Source organism: Cyanistes caeruleus, chromosome 11, assembly GCF_971803275.1.
Source record: "Cyanistes caeruleus chromosome 11, bCyaCae1.hap1.1, whole genome shotgun sequence".
Taxonomy (NCBI): domain Eukaryota; kingdom Metazoa; phylum Chordata; class Aves; order Passeriformes; family Paridae; genus Cyanistes; species Cyanistes caeruleus.
In genome coordinates, this window is record NC_141711.1 from 23,084,455 (window position 1) to 23,092,734 (window position 8,280).

General features: G+C 39.0%; 1 long non-coding RNA gene across 1 annotated transcript; it reads left to right on the plus strand.

Annotated features, from left to right (window-relative positions):
* Nucleotides 1–1,712: 1,712 nt before the first annotated feature.
* Nucleotides 1,713–6,306, plus strand: LOC147651145 (uncharacterized). Its single transcript, XR_015274824.1, has 4 exons — nucleotides 1,713–1,851; nucleotides 4,756–4,798; nucleotides 5,687–5,754; nucleotides 6,126–6,306. It is a non-coding gene; the product is annotated as an uncharacterized LOC147651145 (long non-coding RNA).
* The last annotated feature ends 1,974 nt before the right edge of the window (nucleotides 6,307–8,280 follow it).

Genomic DNA, 8,280 nt, shown 5'->3' on the forward strand with positions numbered 1-8,280 from the left:
AGTATAAATCTCTGTGAAGTCTCATAAAAGTTTTTGGGTCATTCCAGGAAAACAATTGATACTTACTCTTCTTGCCCAATTCTGTTGAAACTTTATTTTATTCAGTCATAGGTAGATTGTCTTAGTGAAACCGGGTGTCCAAAGCACATTGGGAGACATTTGCTAAATAGGATTAGTGGGGAGCTGAATTATATTTCCATTTCATGTGACTTAGTACTTCATTATAATTTTGTTTTTCCCCTCAGATACGATACGGATCACTAAAATACAGAGTAAAGAAGAGACCCGTTGTATACTTTTAAGTGTACTGCACAATTCCTGCAAGAGAAACTGCTGTACTATAGTAACTTGAATTCAAGTGTTAAAGATCTGTGTACAATGCCTAGAATGAGTCTGTATGAACAGATATGGTAGGACTTGGTTTTGTGAGCCCAAGTGATCAGATAAAGTATTACTCTGTTTTTCTATAATTGTGTCATGTTTAGATTTAAATCTGGACAAGTTACAGCATGGATTTCAGCACTCCTTAAATAGGAGTAAAATGAGTAATAGGAAATACTCCTTTGCCAGAGGTATTGAACAGGTTGAAATAATTGCAAATCAAATTGAATTAAGAGAAGCTGTAAGTATGTAGAGCTTGTGAAAATTGAACCATAGTGTCCCTAAGTTTACACTGAAAGATAAATATACTTGAAACATTTTTCTGAACTACAATTCCTGAAAAGGCCTTTGTGTAATTTTTAAATGTACAGTTTAAAGGACAGTGGGTGATGGTGGGAAAGGAAAAGGAAAGATGAGGTAGGTAAGATACATCCTTAACTTCATCATTTTGTGTCATATTGCCAAGCTTAGCAAACTGGGGTACATACAGCACTTTATGCAAAACTGTATAGTTTTGCACACTTAATGATTTACAACTGCACGTCATTTTAGTGACTTGCTACATAGGCTAGAGTTACATTTTGAATGCCAGCAATTCTTGTATTTCATGATATTTTTAAAATTCATCTTGATTCCTTAAGTACACTTAGGATGCTGTAGATATCTGCTACTAATGATATTATCAGGTGCCTTTCTATGTATTACTGGGCTGTGTAGGTTTTGTGGGTTTGGGGCTTTGTTGGTTTTTTTTTTGTTTGTGGGTTGTTTTGTTCGTGTCTGTCTTCCTCCATCTAAAGAGATATAACATGATTTAAGTCAGATTTTGGTTAAAATTGTGGTAAGTAAAACTTGTAGCAATTCCAGTGATGCACCTCAGGGATCTTATCAGCCCATGAGCTGTGTTTTCAAGTCATGCTGCCGTAAAGTCATATATGATAGGTTAGTCAGGCCCTGGTTTAGTTTTTCTCTGCATTGCTTTAAGAAAAAATATATTTTTATATATATGTACTTTAGAACATGTATGAGTGTATATTTCATACTATATGTGGATTCTAAGATGGTCTGTGTAGTACTTTTTTTTTATTGCTAAAGTTATTACTAAAATATTTGCATATAAATAGCTCCTTCTAAAGATCTAGTTGATTTAGTCAATCATTTTATAACCTAGAATCCCATGGCATATCTACACAGAGATTAATTTTGAAATGACTTTCAATGCAGTGATTTGTCAAAATTACTTTTTTAGGTCGCCTTTGGTATTATTTTCTGCAGTTCTGAGAATTAGACTGATTCTAATTTTCTGTGTGACTATATTTCTACTGTGGCTTTAGGGAGAAACAACCCATTTCTTGCAGATAGTACTTTATTATGTATCTTTGGGACAGACCTTGTTACTTGCCTCAAAGAGAACATAGCATGGATTCCTCATATCCTTCGATCTCTGACTTCAATCCTCAGACCTTCCCCCAGGTATTGACAATCATCTGCTGTTGGTGTTGTTGCTCTCTAGCTGTGGGAAATGTCTGCAAGCCATGTGCAAAGCTGTGCTCAAAATGCAACAGCACTTAGAGCATCTCTGAGGAACTTCGGTGCTTTAGTGAGAAGTCCCAGCAGGCCATGTGTGATTAAAAGGATGGAGTTTGTAATACTTAACTCAGAAACACAGTTTGATACCAGAAGACAGGAAGGCTGCTGTCTCCCAAATGAGTACAGTGCAAAACTCCCATCCCCTAAACAAAACTGTACCTAGTTAGCTGTACCAGCTTTTCTAAGGAGCTGTAGGCAAGGAGTGATCAAAAAAAAAACTCCCTGGGAGTGTAGGACTTCTGCCCCAGGAGCGTTTGTGCTTCTCATCTGTTTCCCTGAGGCTTGTCTGTATGTTAAGGTACATAAGAAATTAAGGAACCTAGAGCTCTTGTATTTGCATCTCACCAGTCTCTGAATAGTAGACTAACCAGGGCCTGAGATGGACACTCTTACTGTATAGTTGAGCATTTGCTGACACATTTTTCTGTAACTAATCATGCTTGTTTTACCAGCAAGCATTGCAAAAAAAGATCCTCTTTCTACAAGTCATAATCCTGCATGAAAGAGTAGGGTAAGCCATTTTTTCAGAATTACAGTTCCTCTTACAAGTTCATGTAGATCCTGTTTGGGGAGTTGTGTTTTTACCCCATCTCTAGGACTAGAGATCATTGAAGTATTTTAGGCTCTACCACACTCTTGTCAGGAAGTTGCTCTATGTGTCTCTATGTACCTGAGGCTGTAACTTCTGGCAGACTTAACTTGCCAGCTCAGTAGTGATAAAGACTAAATAAATACTCCTCTATCTGGAACTTGCATGGAATTAGGAAAGCTGGCAGTGTTATTAATATTCATTACTGTTTGCATAAAAATGTACTTCTTTCAGATCTTACATGATCAAATCTTCAATGTTTTCCTAGCTGTTGTCTTCATTCTTACTAGCCAACTCTAAAAATATTTTCTTTTTATATCTCAGACTGATTTTGATCTTTGAATTCATCCTCAAACTTGTTCACTGGATTATCTTAATTTTTTTCCTCTTACTGTTTATTGTTAGCTGATGCTAACAATGGCACACAATGGCATGATTAGCTTTCGTCCCAGTGATACATAGTTCTCCTTACTGAATTCAGTTTAGTTTGGGTTTGAAATATTACAATCTTTTAACTTTAGTTACAGGAAATTTTCAAACTTTTCTTGCCTTAGCAACTGCAGAAGTCATCTGTCTAGCTCTTAGAGGAAACTTCTTGAAAAAAATGTTAAAAATTGATGTTTATTATTCATTGTGGATTTGGAATGTAAAATGTAGTTCATGCCAAATTATCTAATCTTCTGAAAAAAGTGTTTTCTGAGAACTGACTGACTGCCACCAACAGGACTGCTGGTGTACTTAAACAAAAACTTGGGGTTTAAAAGTGTTTTAAAGGAGAATATGTATTTCCATTTAAATCGTATAAAGGTTTGAAGCTTTTCCAAAATATATCTGAACTGACAGCTTTCTTAGCAAGAGCCTACTGTACTTCTAAAATACCCAGTCTGAGATGAGGATTAAATTGGTGGCCTCAGCTGCAAATAAGCTTAGGCTGGACTTTGATTACAATGTAATTGCCAATATTGCTAATTCCTTTGCTATGTGAAACTAACCAAATAATATCCAACATACATTTTGCAAAATATAATGAATTTTAAAATAGAAGATAACTTAGTAAAAGAGAATGGTGGAGAAAATTCTGGACGCATTCAACGTACTGTTCATGACAAAAATATGTTTTACTTTTGGTGTTGCTTTTATTAATGGGAAGTTGGTATTTTAAGGTATTTTTTCTACAAAAATGTATGTGCAAAGGCAATACTTTAACATTTTTCAAGAACCTATACTGTTAAATGCTACAAACCACAGAATATACGTTTGGACTGAAGGTAGTAGCTTTAAAAAAATGCAATGTAAGCTTTAGTTTTTATATTATAGTAATAACTTGCTGTCAACTTGTTTGCATATTTGTAGGATGGAAACTTCATTATGCATTGACTTACCTTGATGCTCTCTTTAATAAATACTGCTTTGAGCATGATGCAGTGGATATTTTATTATCTGAATTACTATTATAAACCTAGTCACTATGTAATCTGTATTCTGTTACTTATTATAATGTTTCAAACACAAAAACAATCTATCTGAAGTTTGGAGAAACTTTTAAAACTCGTTGAATTATGACTAAGCTACTCTTGATTTTCTGCCACCAAGTTTGAAGCTGATTTAGGCTGAAATAAAATGTACGCTGCCAGAGGCAACTTGAACATACTATAGTGTCACCTGGTTTGATTAGGTGCTTGGTTCAGAGTAAATTAAAATTGAATTGCTCAATGTCCCAAAAGAGTGTAACTTCCTGTGGAACTGCTGGACATGAAACTGATTTTGTTCTGTATTCCCTAGTCAGGGTTCTTCTGGTAGTCCAGAGGAGGACATGCACAGGTGAATTTGGCCCTTTTTCAAACCTCCCTTCAAGTAATCTGTTAACACCCCTACCAAAACTCAAGTAAAAACCTCAGTAACCACATTTTCTAGGCCTTGTTTGCAAGGCTTCCTCAAGGCTTGTTTTCAAGCCTCGATAAAATATATTTTTTATATGGTTCATTGAGGAGAAAGATTTAAAAGACAGTAAGCAATAAATGATTTTTAAGCATTATGAAAATCCATCCCAGAAGCACACACTGACTCTTAAGGGACCTTGTCATGATTCAGTTTCTGATGTCAGAAAAGTTCATGCAGTACAAGCACCCTGCCAAGAAATTGTGGATGTCTGAAAGTAATGCTGACTTTTTTCCTTTATTTCTTCAACTAACGTTTAGCAGGTAGCGGGAAAGTGGACTAAAAGCTGTCTACCTGATGCTGGTAAGATCCAATCGGGGAATAATCTGAAAATTCAAAACTAATGCTGGTACATACATCTTAGGTTAAAATGTTAATTATTCAGCAGCAGCAATGGTGACAGGTCTTTTGTGGGGGTTTTGTTGTAGTTGTTTTGTTTTTTGTTTTTGGGGGCTTTTTAAGTTCTGAGGCATTATGTATTTTCCTCACTAGTATGGGAAAACAAATGGTGGAATAGGAGGGCAAATCTAATATCTATTGTAAAAGCAGTAGACTTCCAAAATTATTTTCTTCCTTTATGTAGATGTACTCAGGGGACAGAATGGGAGCCTGTCTTATACCTGCCTGCCTTTGCCAAATTTCAGCAACAGATTGCTCTGTTTGCATTAGGATAGGAATCATGAAAGCAAGCTGGAGTAGAGACTACAAGGAGTCCAAAACAAAAGATTTCACTATTGTCTGCTAATGTACTGTGACTACATAGATAGGGAAAGTTATAAATGACAATATAGTATTGGCTTTTGTATTTATGTATTAGCTTTTGCATATTATTATTAGTCACAAATATATTGATATGGTACAATTTTCTTTTAACTGCTTTTTGGTATAGTATAACCGGTGAGTTTATGTATGCACCATATAGCTTATATAAACAGCAGTGTGATAAATACAGCTTAAGCCATAGTGTAATATTAAAATAGAGACTGTGATATTAAAATGCACCACTCAGAAAATGGTGTAAGATAATTAGGTGGATTCTCACATTGGTGGATTATCCTATGTGAATGATAAGAGAACAGTGACAAAAACCAGAACACCAAGAAGAATTCACTGACTCTTTGTTAGCAGGTAGTGTAAAAACAACAGGATAGAACCACAAGAAGAAATAAAATATATTGATTTAATCTACAGGATGGCATGAAGACAAGTCAAAGGTTAAAACCAAGCAAAAGAAATTCCTGGAACATCTAAACTCACAGGTATGTTTGAAAAATGTATAAACTCTCATGAATATGCACATAACTCCTGTAATGTAACAGTATATAAGAACATTGCCTTAAGCAAATTGTGTGGCTTTGGCATATTGCCGAACACCACAGCCTGGATATTGTCCCTTTTATCTCTCATTCAACTTATTAAAAAAAACTTTAAATAGCAAAACTTGTTTTTCACGGGGAAGCTTAGAAATTATTTAGAAAGTTTGTTTTTTCCAGGCTGTAACAGTTCAAAGGTAAGGAGTAATTTGACCCTCACTTAGCTCTTCCTGTGTACCACACTCACTATGTTGCATGGCCCACACTGCTTCCTCAGGGAGCTGCACCACTCCAGACAATATTTCTACTAATTTTAGTTCTCCTGAACTAAGAATACTGAGGGAAAGTCATCCTAACTTACTAAAGGAAAACCACTTGGAATATTCACGGAGTCCTCATAGAGGTAAAAGTGAACTTCATTTATTGCATGACTCAGTACATTCTTATAGGGTTCTTTCAGGGTTCATGCAGCTTAAGTAAAACTGCTGTTGGCTAGTGTATTGTGTTGTAGTGTGTTTCTTGTTAATGGTATGTTCTGTTCTTACCCAAGTTGATAGTTTGGTCCAAATGAGACCCTCCCACCCCATGTTGTCAATCTACCCTGAGTCTCCTGTCAATCTGTCTTAAGCCCACCGCATGCTTGGAATTCCACTTCGGAAACCCCCTAAACTTCAGCGCTTGATTAGTCCACGTGACCCAACTTTCCCCCACTACCTCCACACTGGATGATGATTTTGTGAACCCTGCCTTTTACCCTCTCCAGGATATCTCTGATCAGCTGATGCTTTGTACGCTCCTTTTGAACCACCTCCCTATTTCAGCTGTTGCATGCTTGCATTTTCTGTCTTTTGTCCCCAAGATTCCCCAGAGCAATAAATGCTTTATTATCCCATGCAAAAGACCTCCCTCCTGTCCTTGTCTCCTCAGAGCGCAGACTGACAGCCAAAAAGCCATTGAGCAAGTGCTCTAGTCGCACCTCAGGTCATCCTGCTCCTGGGTGTGACCCACTCCTGTTGCAGGCCAAAGTGACAGACCTCCAGCCCGATGCGATAGCTGGCACCTAATGTGGGGCCCTGTGAACAGATCCCACAGATGAACTGTGGATTTTATCCAAGAAGTTCTGGCCCTCAGCTGCCTCTGAGTGCAGCAGAGTGGTTTTTCTCCTGTGGCTCTTGTGGGGAGGAAGTGATAACCCTCTAGCATCCAGAGGACCACTTCCCTGAGGAGGACTTCCCTGCAGCCCCTGTCCAGTGGACCAAAGGAGGATGAGTATACCCCAAGTTAGGCTGAGGGTGCTCACAAATTGTGGGAAGGGTGCACTGCTCCCCGGGAGTGGTGGAGGGGGCGGCCACGAACCTACAGGCCATGATAGTTGCCTGCGGAAAGCACCCTGTCCTGAGACTGGCCCTGGATCTTTTATCTTGAGCTTGTTGTTTCTTTTGCTGCAGAGAAGGGTGTATTTTTGCTGTGCCGGCAGCTTAACATCAAGGAAAATGGGTGTGAAATTGTCAGCACAGTAGAGAGGAACCTATTTTCAAATTTTGGGTACCCTGGAGGGTGGGAAAGGAAAGTTTTCAAAAGGGTTGTTAAAAAAGTTTGTTCAATGGCTTTTCCTCCACTTTCCAAGGGTATCCCCAGAGGAAATACCAAGCATCCCCTTCTGGGATATAGCTGGAAGCAAATTAACAGCCTTGACAAATAAAGGTGATACATCAGTTGCTAAATTCTTTTCATTGTGCTAATTCGATCAGTGATAGTTGAAGAAAAGAAAGTAAAGGCTCAAACTAACCCCCTCAGATCCAAACCCCTTGTCCCCTGATCCAAAATCCTTGTCCCTTGCATCAGGAAGACTGTGCCAGGCAAACTGCACAGGAGAGCTACCAACTCCCTGGCCTCCCACAGACTTCTCAGTACCCTTGCCTTGAGAGCAATGGTCATGCTGTCAAGGACCCTTTCCTAAACCCCTCTTTCCCAGTTGTTAATCCTCCAGTTCAAGTGAATGCCCACAAAGGAAATTCCCAAGTTTTCCCTGAGTCCTCTCCTGCCCCTCAGAATGACTCTCAAGAGACACAAGATGGTGGAAGCCACATGGCTCAGCCCCCACCTTGTGCTTCTTCTTCCCAGAATGCCTTTCAGAAGAGGTTCTTTCCAACCTCTTCTTATCCCCTGACCCTACCCCTACCCATGCCCCTCCTTCTCCTCCCCTCTCCCCAAACTCAGGCCCTTCCCCAGGCAACCCCTCTTCCTTTCCACTGTCTCCGCCTCCCATTCCCATGACATCATTTGTTCCCATGATGTGACCTGGGAACAGCAGCTCCCATTCCAATTGCTGTCCTACCCCTGCTCCCTCCTCCTTCTCTGGCAGCTCTCATCCTCTTCCAGCTTCAAATTCCCATGATGGCACGGGAACTGAAAGCCATGAGCCCAAAATGCAAAACCTGGAACAGGAGACCATCCCGTTCGCTGCACCTG